Here is a 13,470-nt window from a genome sequence, read left to right on the forward strand (position 1 = left end):
CTGCATCCCCAGGTGAATTTTCCTCAGCACAATTGTAACTGCAGTCAGAACCACCGCACACAGGAGAGCCAACCAGAGGCCCATGACGACACAATGCCACTCATCTGAAGGAGAGAGAGAGAGATCGTTGATGATGTTTCACAGTTATTCAGAGTTCAAAATGACAGTTTTTACTTGCAATAATAGTCAGAAAACAAGGACGCAGAGAAATTCCCTCTGGCGGTGAATCAAAATGGATGTTTCTTAACAATCAAGCTGCTAAATGGTTAGATTTAAACATAACACAATCTTCCATGTGATGATTCACACTAGATTTCTTCTTGTATGCATTAGAGCTGGAACAAAACAGAAAGATGACTGTGCACATGAAATGACTGCACATTAAAGCTGTAAACACAAGAAGACAGAAAAAAACATAATAATAATAATAAGTGGTCACCATTAAGAGTGGAAATGGAAACGAAAGGGAGGGCATGGAAAAAGTTTTGTGAGGCTGGTGCAGAAGAATTCCAGCTCTCGTGATGCACACTGGAAAATATGACTCGGTTGTCTCAGGAGCAACTAAAAAGAAATCAATGCAGCTGTAGTTTGTGATCATGTGGGAAACTCTGACAAATCATAGATAGAGAGAGAAAGAGGCTAATTTTTAATTTTGTTTGAATCACTTTGACCTAAATGAGAGTTTCCTTATCTCCTCCACAGGCTCAGAGTGAAGCTGCACTGACCTCATGGAGTACAGGGAGGCGCTGCTCAACCCTGAGACCAACCTTTCAGCGTCCGTTTCCGCCACGGCTTCTCCTTTAATGTCGAAAGTGTTCGACTGGCGAGCCAAAGGAGACAGCGGCTGTGACTGTCTGACTCTGAGGCGGACGGGACAGAGGGACAGCAGTAGAACGCCTGCAGACCTTCACCAGCCTCCTCCTCATCCTCCTCCTCTTCCTTCTGCTCCTCAGGTGGGTGGGGGTCTAAGGTGTCGTTATTACTGTGGCCGTACAGGGTGACATTCACAGCCTCTGCTTCACTCAGCTGAAGCTCCACTGACACCTCCAGGTGTAGCTTTAAAACAGGGGCAGCTGCACAGGGGATAGAGTCAATTATTTAGCACCACCTTATAGGGCAACAATGAAATGATTATTTGTTGCCTGTATGTAATTGCAAGAAAAAATTAAATTTTTTACTGCCCATTCAATAATTATGAAGCCTTTTTTTACTGGGTAGTAAATCAATAACGAGAGCTTTTATTATTTTTATTTATTTATTTATTTATTTATTTTTTTAATTATTAAAAAAAAAAAGTTTAATTATTATTTTTTAAATATATTAATATAATAAAAAAGATAGCTGTTATTTTAACGACAATACGTTTAAGATAAGATTAGATTAGTTTAAATTGATAAGATTAAATTGCTGCACTTTTAAAGTGTAAAATGTAGTATTTATTATAAAGAACAATACTCTAGTACTATTATTTTATTGATGAGAAGGATGTGGCTGCCATACCTTTGCAATAATGTGTTGTTTTATAGGTTATGTTAATGTACAGTACTGAATTTTTCCAGTTATTTCAGCGTAGTCGATGGTTATATATGACATTTTGTCTCTTTCTATGCGGGTAAAATAACACATTTTCCAAGTCTTGTTGTATCTTGTTTGCACCTTTAAGGCTGATATTGGCTTTTACTTATTAATTATAAGAAGCACTTGGTTCCATTTCTAAAGGAGAATACCCCCCTTGTTTCCTGTACCTCTTCACAATACACAGGAAGTATGTTGTCGTTGTCACATATCTTCACGTATTTATGCAATAGCAGATTGTTAAGCCAAACGTATGCAGGCCTAATGAGGTTCATAATAGTCTGAACTAAAGAATTATGAACTGAATTATCCTCTTAACACGACTCAAAACTAATTGACATCCAAGCTTTCGCCGAGTAATACCTGAATATGACGTGTTCCTGCGTAACGCTGTCATGTCCGTATCTGTTTCACACATGAACCAGCTCTCTTCTGAATCATCTGTCGCGCTGTTTTGATTCCATCGTACGCAGGCCGTCTCCCACTCGTCCCGGTCGCACTCCTCGTTTCTGTTCATCGTTTCAGCATCGCCAATTTTCCCGCTTTCACCTCTCTTCGTCTGGTTCCCGCGCCGACAGCCTCGGTAGGGCAGACAGTGGAAGTTGACTTTGGATACTGGGGGAAGAAACGGGAGATAAATAATAGAAAATTCACAACAGTATCTCAGCTTAAAGGGACACTGTGTAGTATTTATGGGTTTATATAACCCAAAATCTACTTTTGTATACATATTATGTGCTCCTGCATTGTCTAGTCGCTGTATAATAGTTACATTTTCGTAGTGTTTCAAAAAGTCGTGTAAAAATAACATGGTCGCGGGCCGCTGTTGCATTGCCACTGTTAGCAGCGAGACGCCATGTTTCTACGGGAGCCTGTAAGGACAAACAAATTAAGCGTCGCTTTACTTGTAGCGGAAGTCCCTAGCGGATCTTTTTTACGCGTTTAGAACGGAGGACCACGCGTATTTTACAGCGGATAAAGGAACACCAGTACCTGACCGTACGCCCGCACCACGGAAGAAAGACGACGAGGACGACATTTGACCGGCTGAGGATACCGTAGCGCTCAGGGAAGGGAGGGGGTGAGCAGAGGAGCAGTTCGTTGTTGTACATTTTCAGCCTCTCCTCTAGATGTCACTATAAACTACTTACTTCACCTTTAAGTAAAAAAAAATCTGAAGGTTGTTGTCTGTCGTTTTATATTTTATCTGAGGGAGAGTGACGGGCAGGAGAGAAAGAGGAAGTAAAAGAAAGAAAACACTCAAGGCAAGCACGTGTACACGGTACACTTTGGTGCTTTCAACAAGAGTTTTTCATAAGATTTCCCCATAGCTGTTGTCAGTCAGTGTGTATGGAGCTATATTTATGTCTGGTTTTAGTCTCGGAAGTAGAAATTCAACAATTGGAAGAGCTTCTTAAAGGTCGTCTTACTTCGACACAGAGTCTGAACAGTGAGCGTAAAATCAAAGTGTGTTCACCTCCGTTTGACGAGAAGAATTCTGGCAGGCAGACGATGAAGGCGAGGATCACGAGGATGAAGAGTTTAGTCAGTGCTGCTCTCGTCATGGTTGCACCATATGATCACACACACACACACGCATGCTTCTTCACAACAACACAGGCATGACCTCTGGCTCGTGGCGTCTGCTTCCTTCTCCAAAACAAACAAACATTCATTCATTCATTCACGCTCCATCACTCCCCATCACAGAAGGTAGACTTGACTTGAAGAATTCCTGACAATATTGCTCACACTCTGTCGTAAAAGGCAGAGCGCGACGAGGCGCAGTCACACACCGATTCAAGGCGAGACACACACTTCACTTCCCACTCGACTTCCTGTCATTTTCTCAGAAATTTGCAGAAACGACAAACGTGTAAGTAGAAATGTTTTCATGTCTGTTATGATGGTTTTTTTTTTGTACGAGCAGCGATCCTCCCTTCAGACGAGATTAGAAGACTCAAATGATGGAGTTAGGCGTGAACTGCAACACAAACGTCAATAACCTTGTGTTTTTATTCGTGGATTGTTGCTGTAAAGGGAGATTTGGTCATGTCTTGGGTTGTTGGTGTAATAGCTCTGATAGAAACAGGAAAGTGAGGATCATGAATAGTAGATGTGTAAAAATGAGAACAGAAACTTATCTCATGATCGTGGGGATGTTTTTCATAATCATGATTTTAATCTTACTTAAATGACAAAAAACAAATATTAGTCATAAGTCAATTTCATCATTTATTCATAATTACTGCTATGTATTTCATACCTTAGATTACTGTTCAAATCTTTGCATCTTTATCTTTTTACACATCATAATAATTACAAACTACATTGAATCATGCATATTAGATGCTCAGTCATAATTATTATTATTCTACTTTAACTCATAGTCAGTAGATACAATAATTAGGTGTTCTCAGATTATGGCACACTAAAGTATAGATTTAAATCATATATATATAAAAATAATATATATAAATAGATCACACAACCAATGCTTCTTTTCATATATATCAGATATCAGATAATAAGTCATGGAAAAATGTCAGTTTCTTATATTTACAAATTCATGTTGTATAAATAATTACTACTAATTACTATTCCAATTACTATTATTACTACTATTTCAGAGGTTTGAGGTCGTTTCTCACATGAGACGCAATAAATGTATAATTAAGAGCAAGTGTCTCATTACTGTGAAATACTGTATGTCACTATTATGAAGAGGGTCACAGGATTATGAATTATGAGGCAGGGTATATATATATATATATATATATATATATATATATCCATATATACACAAACAAACATATTCAAACACACCAGCAGTGTGATGAGCATGGCTGCCAGGTGGAGCCTTATCTCCACTCCACAGCAGTTTACCTCTCTCAGGACTCAGCCTGCAGCTTTCAACAGGAGATAGAAGCAGCCAAAGCTCAGGAAAAAACAAACAAAAACAAACAATTTTGTCTGCGTTTAGGGTCAAATCAAAGCTGCTCAATATTTGTCCAAATACTTTGGAGTGTGTGGCTGAAACCTGTGTAGTTCAAAAACTGGGTACGATCGTTTCAGTGATTTTGTGCTTCGAGTATTCAGTTCTATGATGGCAGGTATTGGCTGCTGTTATTAAAAGGGACGCACAGTGTGGAGTTCTGCTACTGTGGCCCATCTGTTATATACTTTGACATAACTGTAACATGGGTTATTTTGAGTTACTGTTGCCTTTCTGTCATTTTAAATCCAGCGTGGCCATTCTTCTCCGACCTCTGGCTTCGACGAGTCGTCTTTGTCCGCGAGTAACTGTCAAGTGATTGGCTGATAGGATAGTTGTGTGCCTAATAAACTGAGTTTCAGAGGATGAGTTCCTGCAGGGTCTTCTACATTTATGGACTGAACTAACACACCAGCTTTAGCAGGAAGATGAACTCTCCCTTTAGTTCCACACAGCAGGTCTTCGAGGTCTCCTCTCTGTTTGCCAGAAAATCATAACAAATCATATGTGGGGTTGAAGCTCCATGGATGCAGATGTAAATGTAAATTTGAGACCTGGCTGAAGATGCTAGTGAGGCCGAGACCAAGAGGAAAGCCTGATGTCAAAGTCCCTGATGCTGTGCTTTTTTGCAGCAGCAGCAGGAGTTGAGTGAAAGCGCGTCAGTTGGCTTGTCAGTATCGGTCAGAAATCAGATTGCGATCAAATTCTGTGTGAACGGTGACGCCAACGCACGGCCGCACGTACTTTTTCCCCCTTGAGGGACAAAATTGAAGCTTCACAGTGAGCCAAAAATACACCTCATGTCAATTTTTGAAAGTGCAGGGAGCTCAGTTACTGAAGTCTACAGTACATTGTATTGCTGCTGTTAGCGTGTTAGATGCTGGTCTGGCTGTTGGTGTTTAGAGGATCCTCCCTCTGTCGGAGGAAGTGGATGCTCTGCTGGTTTCCCGTTGGCTTGTTCCACTCAATGATCAACTGTAATATCAGCGGCCGCTTGAGAGATACATGCAGAGACTGATAAAGGTAAAACTATTTAAATTTAAATCATGAAACCGAGAAAAAGAATCCCTCTGTTAACTGTTCTGTGCAAAACATTAAAGGTCACATAGAGTGGTCCTGTTGCACATATATGTGAGTTATGGAGGTCTACTTACATACATTAACTTGTTTTAATGGTCAAAAACCTCCTAGTTGCTGTAAACGAGCCGATAGAAATCCTCTTTTCTGACGGTGTTTTCCAGCCGCGAGATTTTAGACTCAAATCTCTCAACCTGGAAGTGACATATCAGCACACCCGCTCTCAGAAGCACAGCAGCTCCCCCCTCTGGAACAGTGGATGCACTGCTCCTCATTATCAAAACATTGTTTTAACAGTGTTTAAAAATAGCTTCTTCACGACTCCCCGCCGCAGTCCCTTTTATGACTTTGACCCAGTGTCAGAAGACACTGTCGCTCGTGAAACACCTCCACAACGGACATTATTCTTCTTCTGCGGTTCAATGTGCGCAACCGGATGTACCCGGACTAGTGCCCGGAGCAGGACGATCAGCTGTTCAGGAGAACCGCTGTTTACGTAACCGGACCGGGTTCTTTCAGAGATCTCGCTGAGCCCGAGATTACAATAAAACACAGCGTTCTCAGCAGTGGCTGAACTGTTTGTTTAGAACCTTCAGGGCTTCTTAAACAAGGTAATGATGCAGATACACACTAAAAAACAGCGTTAATAGGAACCACTGGTGGAGCATTAGATGTTTAGTTACGTATTTGCTTTGATGTTTTGGTGTATCTTCAGGCAATTTTTGACGGTTTCATCAATCAAATAGTTGATTTGTTAAGCTGTAATCTGTCGCTCGAATAACAAAGTTCTCTGCAAAAGCTGTCCAGGTGGAAAATGTGTCTATCTGTGAGTGAAACGGTGAGAAAGATATCAGCATTTAACTTTCCTTCAGCACTCAACTCCACATCCTGTAAGACTCGCTGACAGACGGCCTCAGACTGAAAGTGTTTAAAATCTACGACAGGTCGTTTCTAGAGCTCTGTGTTACTGTTGAAAGAGCAGGTGCAAGAGTTTAGAGATTGAATGTAACAGTGTGATGAGATTACAGGGTTTAGGTACAAGGGAGGATATTTAAGAGCAGGCGACGCTTGGCAGCCTCCACACAGGTTATGATTGTATTTCAGACTATAGATGTTGTGTATCTAATCCCATCATGTCCTCACTCTGGTGTTTTGAACCAAATCCCTGGATCTGCTTCAAAATAAATGTTTTCAGACGAGCTGCTGTGGGTCTGAAATTCCCTTTCATTCTGTGTACGTCTTCAGTGTTAGTGAGGAAATTAGGTCAGACAGGTTTATTCGGAGTTTTAATGCTTTTTCAATACGTCGCCCAAACAAAGTCATTAGTCGTGTGTCGTTGGTTGGACTCCTAATTTGTTAGGAAAAGGAGGAGAGGGAGATAAGTCAGTGAGATCGTTGAGAGCAAACCTTATTTAGTCGTATTCCTGACTGTTCTTCCAGTGCCACACAGCCTCACATCAGTGTACGCTAAAGTAAAGTATGGAGTTCCTCAGGGTTCTGTGCTTGGACCGCTTCTTTTCTCTTTGTACATTATTTCATCTCTCGGTTGTGTCATTTGGAAGTTATGGAATACGTTTTCCACTGTTACGCTGATGATACGCAGATTTATGTGCACGGCAATGCTATAATGATCGCTTGATAAGTTTATCGGCAAGGGAACCATGGCGCTAACGTTGACGCACATTAACGCAGGGCGCGTTTCCATGGCGACTGACCGGAAAAAGAGCGCGTGAGACGCGATGTTTACGCGACTCCCGATTTGTTAAAACGAGTCTCTAAAATAACGGTAAACTTTAAAAACAGATATGCAGTACACAGGTACGCTGGCTATTTCTTAGCGCTGCTCTTTTCATTTAATAAAAGGACCGCTCCAGTTCGACTGTAGGCACGCTAACGGCGCTAAAGGAGCTAACGGAGCTAACTGGTATACAGTGCCTGGACTCTCGTAAACATGATGTTAACGCCGTAATAATTGTTTAATATATATTTTTTAATATATATATATGTATATGTATATATATGTATATGTGTATATGTGTTTATGTATGTATATATATGTATATGTATATATGTATACGTATATATATATGTATATATGTATATGTATGTATATATGTGTATATATGTATATGTATATGTGTTTATGTATGTATATGTATGTATATATGTTTATATATATATGTATATGTATGTATATATGTTTATATATGTATATGTATGTATATATATGTATATGTATGTATATATGTATATATATGTATATGTATGTATATATGTATGTATATGTATGTGTATATCTATGTATATATGTATGTATATGTATATGTATGTATATATGTATATATATATATGCATGTATATGTATATGTATGTATATATGTATATATATATATGCATGTATATATGTATATATATATATGCATGTATATGCATATGTGTATATGTATATATATGTATATGTATATATATTTAGATTTGAAATATATATGTTTGGTACATCTCATCCCCCCAAAAAACCAAACCAAACAAAAAAGCTTTTTTCTAAGTGTTAACATTTAAATGGAGCTCACGGTCTCCCTTTTTTTTAAGTGTGTCATGTCATTAATTTTCCGAGCGTGCGATATGAGAAGAGTGAACATGTTTTTCCATTAAAAACAGAGGGGCAGGAGGGCCGGAAATGAAAAGAGATTTAGCGCTGTGTCAGCAGTGAGGCGTCATCTCGCTCTCTCTCCGGAGACTGAGCCGCCGTGAAGTTTTATGGCTCTTTACGGAGAAATTACGAGGTTTCACGAGACATTATCATTATGAGCGAACCTTAAAAGGTGACGGTGAGGTTTTCCTAGACCGATCCACCTCGCGGGTTTAATCTGCCGCTCTGTGCTTTACAATCTGTTTGTGCTCTGAATACAGTATATCTGCTCTGCTCTTCACGGCCACGTCTTTTTTTGCTCGTGTGTGTGTCGTGTGGACTGCACACACACACACACACATATGTGCTAAATTCAGGTGAATTTACAGAAAGCTCTTGTGTCCTCTGCTCTAACCTTTTCTAGTGAGAAAATACCACGTCAATAAAAGCTTTTTAACATGAGGCAAAATCAATATGCTCCTATTACACCTTTGCGAGTGCCTCTGCTCATGTGTTTACTGGATGAAAGCCCTGTTTTTCTACGTCACAATATCATCAGTGCCACACGTTTTGAACGTGAAAGCTCCACATGCTTTTTGAGGCCGTTAAAATCCCTGTTATGTTACGTTGATGTGACTTAGCATTAACACTTTATCCTTTAAAGAGCTTCATTGTTTTCCGCTCACACCATCAACTTTTATTGTCCTGAAAGGGGAAACCAGGCTTGAAGGCAGGCTTTGCTCGCAATAAAGAAACGCACAATAAAAACGTATCGTAAAAAACACACACAGTAAAAACACACACCGACATAAAAGCTTGATAAAATGCACGACAAATAAACACAACGTATGCCCACGTCAGTTGTTAAGAAAGAAATCTTTTACGGCTCCTCGAGAGCGGAATTCGGCGATATTACCACTTCACGTGGACGTAAAAAACAAAAGTATTCCAAACACAGACCGTAATGTTACACTCAGTGTTTCCGTGATACACACAAAACTCTTAGTTCAACACGCAGAAACGGTTATTCATTTAATTTTAAAGGCCCTCGGAATTCAAACCCTCGACCTCGAGTTATTCCAGTACATGGTTTTATGTTGACAAAGAAGGAAAAACCACGCACACACATACAGACGTTCTCCTTTTATACGTAGCATAATGCTATTCATGAGTTTTCCAGAAACAAGAGCGAGCAGTAACGCTTTTTGTAACTTTGTAACTCTGTGACATTTCTCGATACAAATACAGCAGAAGACGTTAATTCTCTTCTATGGTATGGATCATTATATAATCATACATCTGTGAGGAACACATGAGCCGTTAAGGTTTAATTAACGGTTAATCACCAATCTCCAGACTCGTCTATATTCTTTCTTTCTTTGCTCTCCTTCCTCTAATGCGATGATTTCATTCATACACTCTTCCAGTAAACCAGACACGTACTAAAAGGTCCCTGGTGTTAAAATATGAAGTACTGAGGGCCAGTTACCGGTTGATGAGCTGCACTGTCAGCGCTCTCTAAATGCACCTTCTCCGATCATTATCCCACCTACCGTTGATTAATGCTCAGTCCAACAGGCTTCCCGCCCGTTTCCTCCCACCTTTTTTCATTGTTCACACAACCTCCTTCTACTCCTTACTCTAAAACGTGCTTAATCATTTTTGATTAAACACATTTTCTGGCAGGAATTTGCTTTGGGCTCTTTGAATGCACCATCCATAGTTGTTTTAAATAAAAGTGACTGGCACAGGGGAATTCATTTAAAGCACATGTGACAAACTGTGGGTCTGTTGGACTTTTCACTTATTATAATAATGATAATAATAGTAATAATAATACCTTTATTTGTATAGTAAACCCTAAACCTAACCCTAATTTGGTGCAAACACTGCAATCCAATTTGACTTATCTTCAAATTATGGCTGAATGATCTACTGTACATGACCAAAAATGCAATACTAATAATAATATATAATAATAATACAAATAATAATGTGTACACACACACATATATATGTATATATATATATATATGTGTGTGTGTGTGTGTTCGTATATACGTGTATATATGTGTGTATATATATGTATATGTATGTATATACGTATATATGTATGCATATATACACATATATATGTACATATATATGTGTATATATATATATGTACATATGTGTATATATATATGTACATATATATATGTACATATATATGTGTATATATATATGTACATATATATGTGTATATATATATATATGTACATATGTGTATATGTGTACATATATACAAATATATGTACATATATATATGTATATATATGTGTGTATATATATACACATATACATATATATATATAATATATATATACATACACACACATATATATATCAATCTAGTCAATAAATGAATTATCACGATAGAGAGGAACATTTCACAAAGTTGAAGCGATTATGTGTTCTGCACTGAGATAATTATGTTTGCATGATGCACAATTATATTGATATATATATATATAGTGAATCTTTGTTATATGGATGTTGATGACAATTATATCACACATATATAGTTATTGGATTATTGCCCTAGATTAAGAAGATTAATCTAGCTCTAATGGATTCAACTCCTGACAGGATGTTGTTCTTCGTTGTTGTTTGTTGAGTAAATCTTTGGCTTCGAAACACAAAACACACAAGGAGGCTTCTGTAAATCTGAAAGTACATATTAAAGACTTATTGTAAGACTATATAAATATATATTTTCAATTTTAAAGCAATTAAACACTTACAAACGTTACTCGCTGGACCACATTTACTGTGTTTGTTTACCTCCGTTCCATTTATCAGTCAGTGTTTATTACACTTATTTTTTACACGATGCATCCTCACTTCTTTACCAATATGCCTGTTGTTCCTCGTATCAACAGGCAGCTGAAATGGTTGGCGTGTTGCCCCCTGTATAGAGACAGATCCCTATAGAAAGTTAGTCACAGCAAATACAGGGAGGCTACTTTTGTGTGTTTACATCCAGAGACGAGCGCTGTAAATTATTTATGTACAGTAGCTGCATTTTACTGGAAAGTTTTAAGAGGTTCGGCTTACTCTGTCACATGCTGGACTCTTGTGTTTTTTTTTTTCCAAAAAAGTGTCTGGAATGGACCCAGTTATGAGAATCAGATTTCAAGAATGCCATTTCCTCTCTCTCTGTCCATCTTCTTATGTGTGTGTGTGTGTGTGTGTGTGTACACATATGTGTTTATGTGTGTATATACAGTATGTGTGTGTGTGTGTGCAAATATATATTTATATATGTATGTATACATGTATTTCTATATATGTGTATATACACATATGTGTATATATGTGTGTGTATACAGTATGTGTGTATATATGTATATGTGTACATATGTGTGTGTATATATGTATATATACATGTGTGTGTATATATGTATATATACATATGTGTGTATATATGTAAATGTACATATGTATATGTATATATACATATGTATATGTATATATACATGTATATATACGTATATATAAATATGTATATGTATATATACATGTATATATACATATATACACACGTATATATATGTGTATGTATATACATATATACGTATATATGTATGTATATATATACACACGTGTATATATATATACACGTGTATATATATATACACGTGTATATATATACATATGTATGTATATGTATGTATATACCTCTCTGCTTTTAAAGATGACAGCAGTGAAAAGGAAGTAATTAAACACAAAGGCCTCACCACTAATTTATTCTTAATTTTTCTTCTAATAGCACAACTAAGAGAGGTATTGATCCACCATTGATTAGGTGTCAAGTGACATTCAGGTTCAGACGAAGCCAGAATGATATCGCGTCTTTCATCACTATTAAAATATCCATCGATCACCTTTTGAATTCCATTCCTTCATCTCCCCCCCTTATTCACTCTGTCTCTGTGCGACCTCTCTGTGACTCGGTTGTCTCATCGGTTTATGGATTAATGATTGGCGAGGTATAAGGTGACCTTCGTCTGACTGACCTCGCCTCATTCAAAGGATGGAATGATTTCTCAGGCACTTTCTCTCTCTCTCTCATCTCCTCGTAAGAAAGCAGAGACTAGAGAGCAACTGAGTCGAGGGCTGCGGGACATTTGTCTAAATTGGAAAGAAAATAGTGTCTTTAGCTAAATTTGATGCAAGTCAAATTCCATACTTAATTGTCTGACAATAAAGCAGCAGAGAGAACGCTAGATGAATAAATGTTAGATTAAGGTCTGGGCTGCATGTATCTATTACTTTTATGGCTTTGAATAGTTGTGAATAAATTTAAAACCCATAAAAGTTGTTGTTGATGGCTTTAACTTTTCATTTTCACTCACAGTAAACTCTTTTTTACCAGTGAGCTCTGATGTGGATATGTTTAATTACTACTCTTCAACGGATGCCCTTAGTTTTTAGTCGTTGTTTTTTTTTAATGCATGGTGCAGAATGTGTTAAAGCTTTTAAGCCAGAGTGTGTCACCTCGAATAATTCATCATGGAACCGAGGTGCTGTCAGGACCAACAGTTGCAGTCACTCTCACTCTCTCCTCTGCTTGTGACGCTCTCTCATTTCTATGGGAGTGATGGGCTGCAATTGGCTTGTGGCTGCAGGGCAAGAGTAAATTATTAAGGCCTGCTCTTTATTTGGCCATAAATGCTCACACACACACACACACACACACACACACACACACACACACACTCTCTCTCTCTCTCTCTTTTTCTTTCCCTTGTGTTTTCTACTTCCTCTCCTCCCTCTACATTCTGTTCCCATTTAGGAAGAGAGCGAACAGGAAGCGAAGGCGCTGCAGCACGAGGGGGGAAAATAACACAGATAAATGGGTTTTTGTAATGATGGACAGACATTGGGAAAGAGTGTCCAGTAGGGAAATAGAAAAGGCTGAGTGGAGAGGGGCTGATGAAGCACTTTGCTATAATCCTCCACCTGGCACCTGCCTTTCCAACATGGAGACCTGAGTGCATCATGCAAGAGGGAAAACACACCTGCCTCACGCCTAAGAATAGAGGTGTTTCCATGTGTGTGTGTGTTCAGGAGCTAAAACCAAACATGTTTGTTAAATGAGGGTTGAGGGCAGAGAGAGAGAGAGGGAGGAAAACATAGCATTGTTTTCATC

Source organism: Microchirus variegatus (assembly GCF_963457635.1).
Source record: "Microchirus variegatus genome assembly, chromosome: 23".
Lineage (NCBI taxonomy): Eukaryota > Metazoa > Chordata > Actinopteri > Pleuronectiformes > Soleidae > Microchirus > Microchirus variegatus.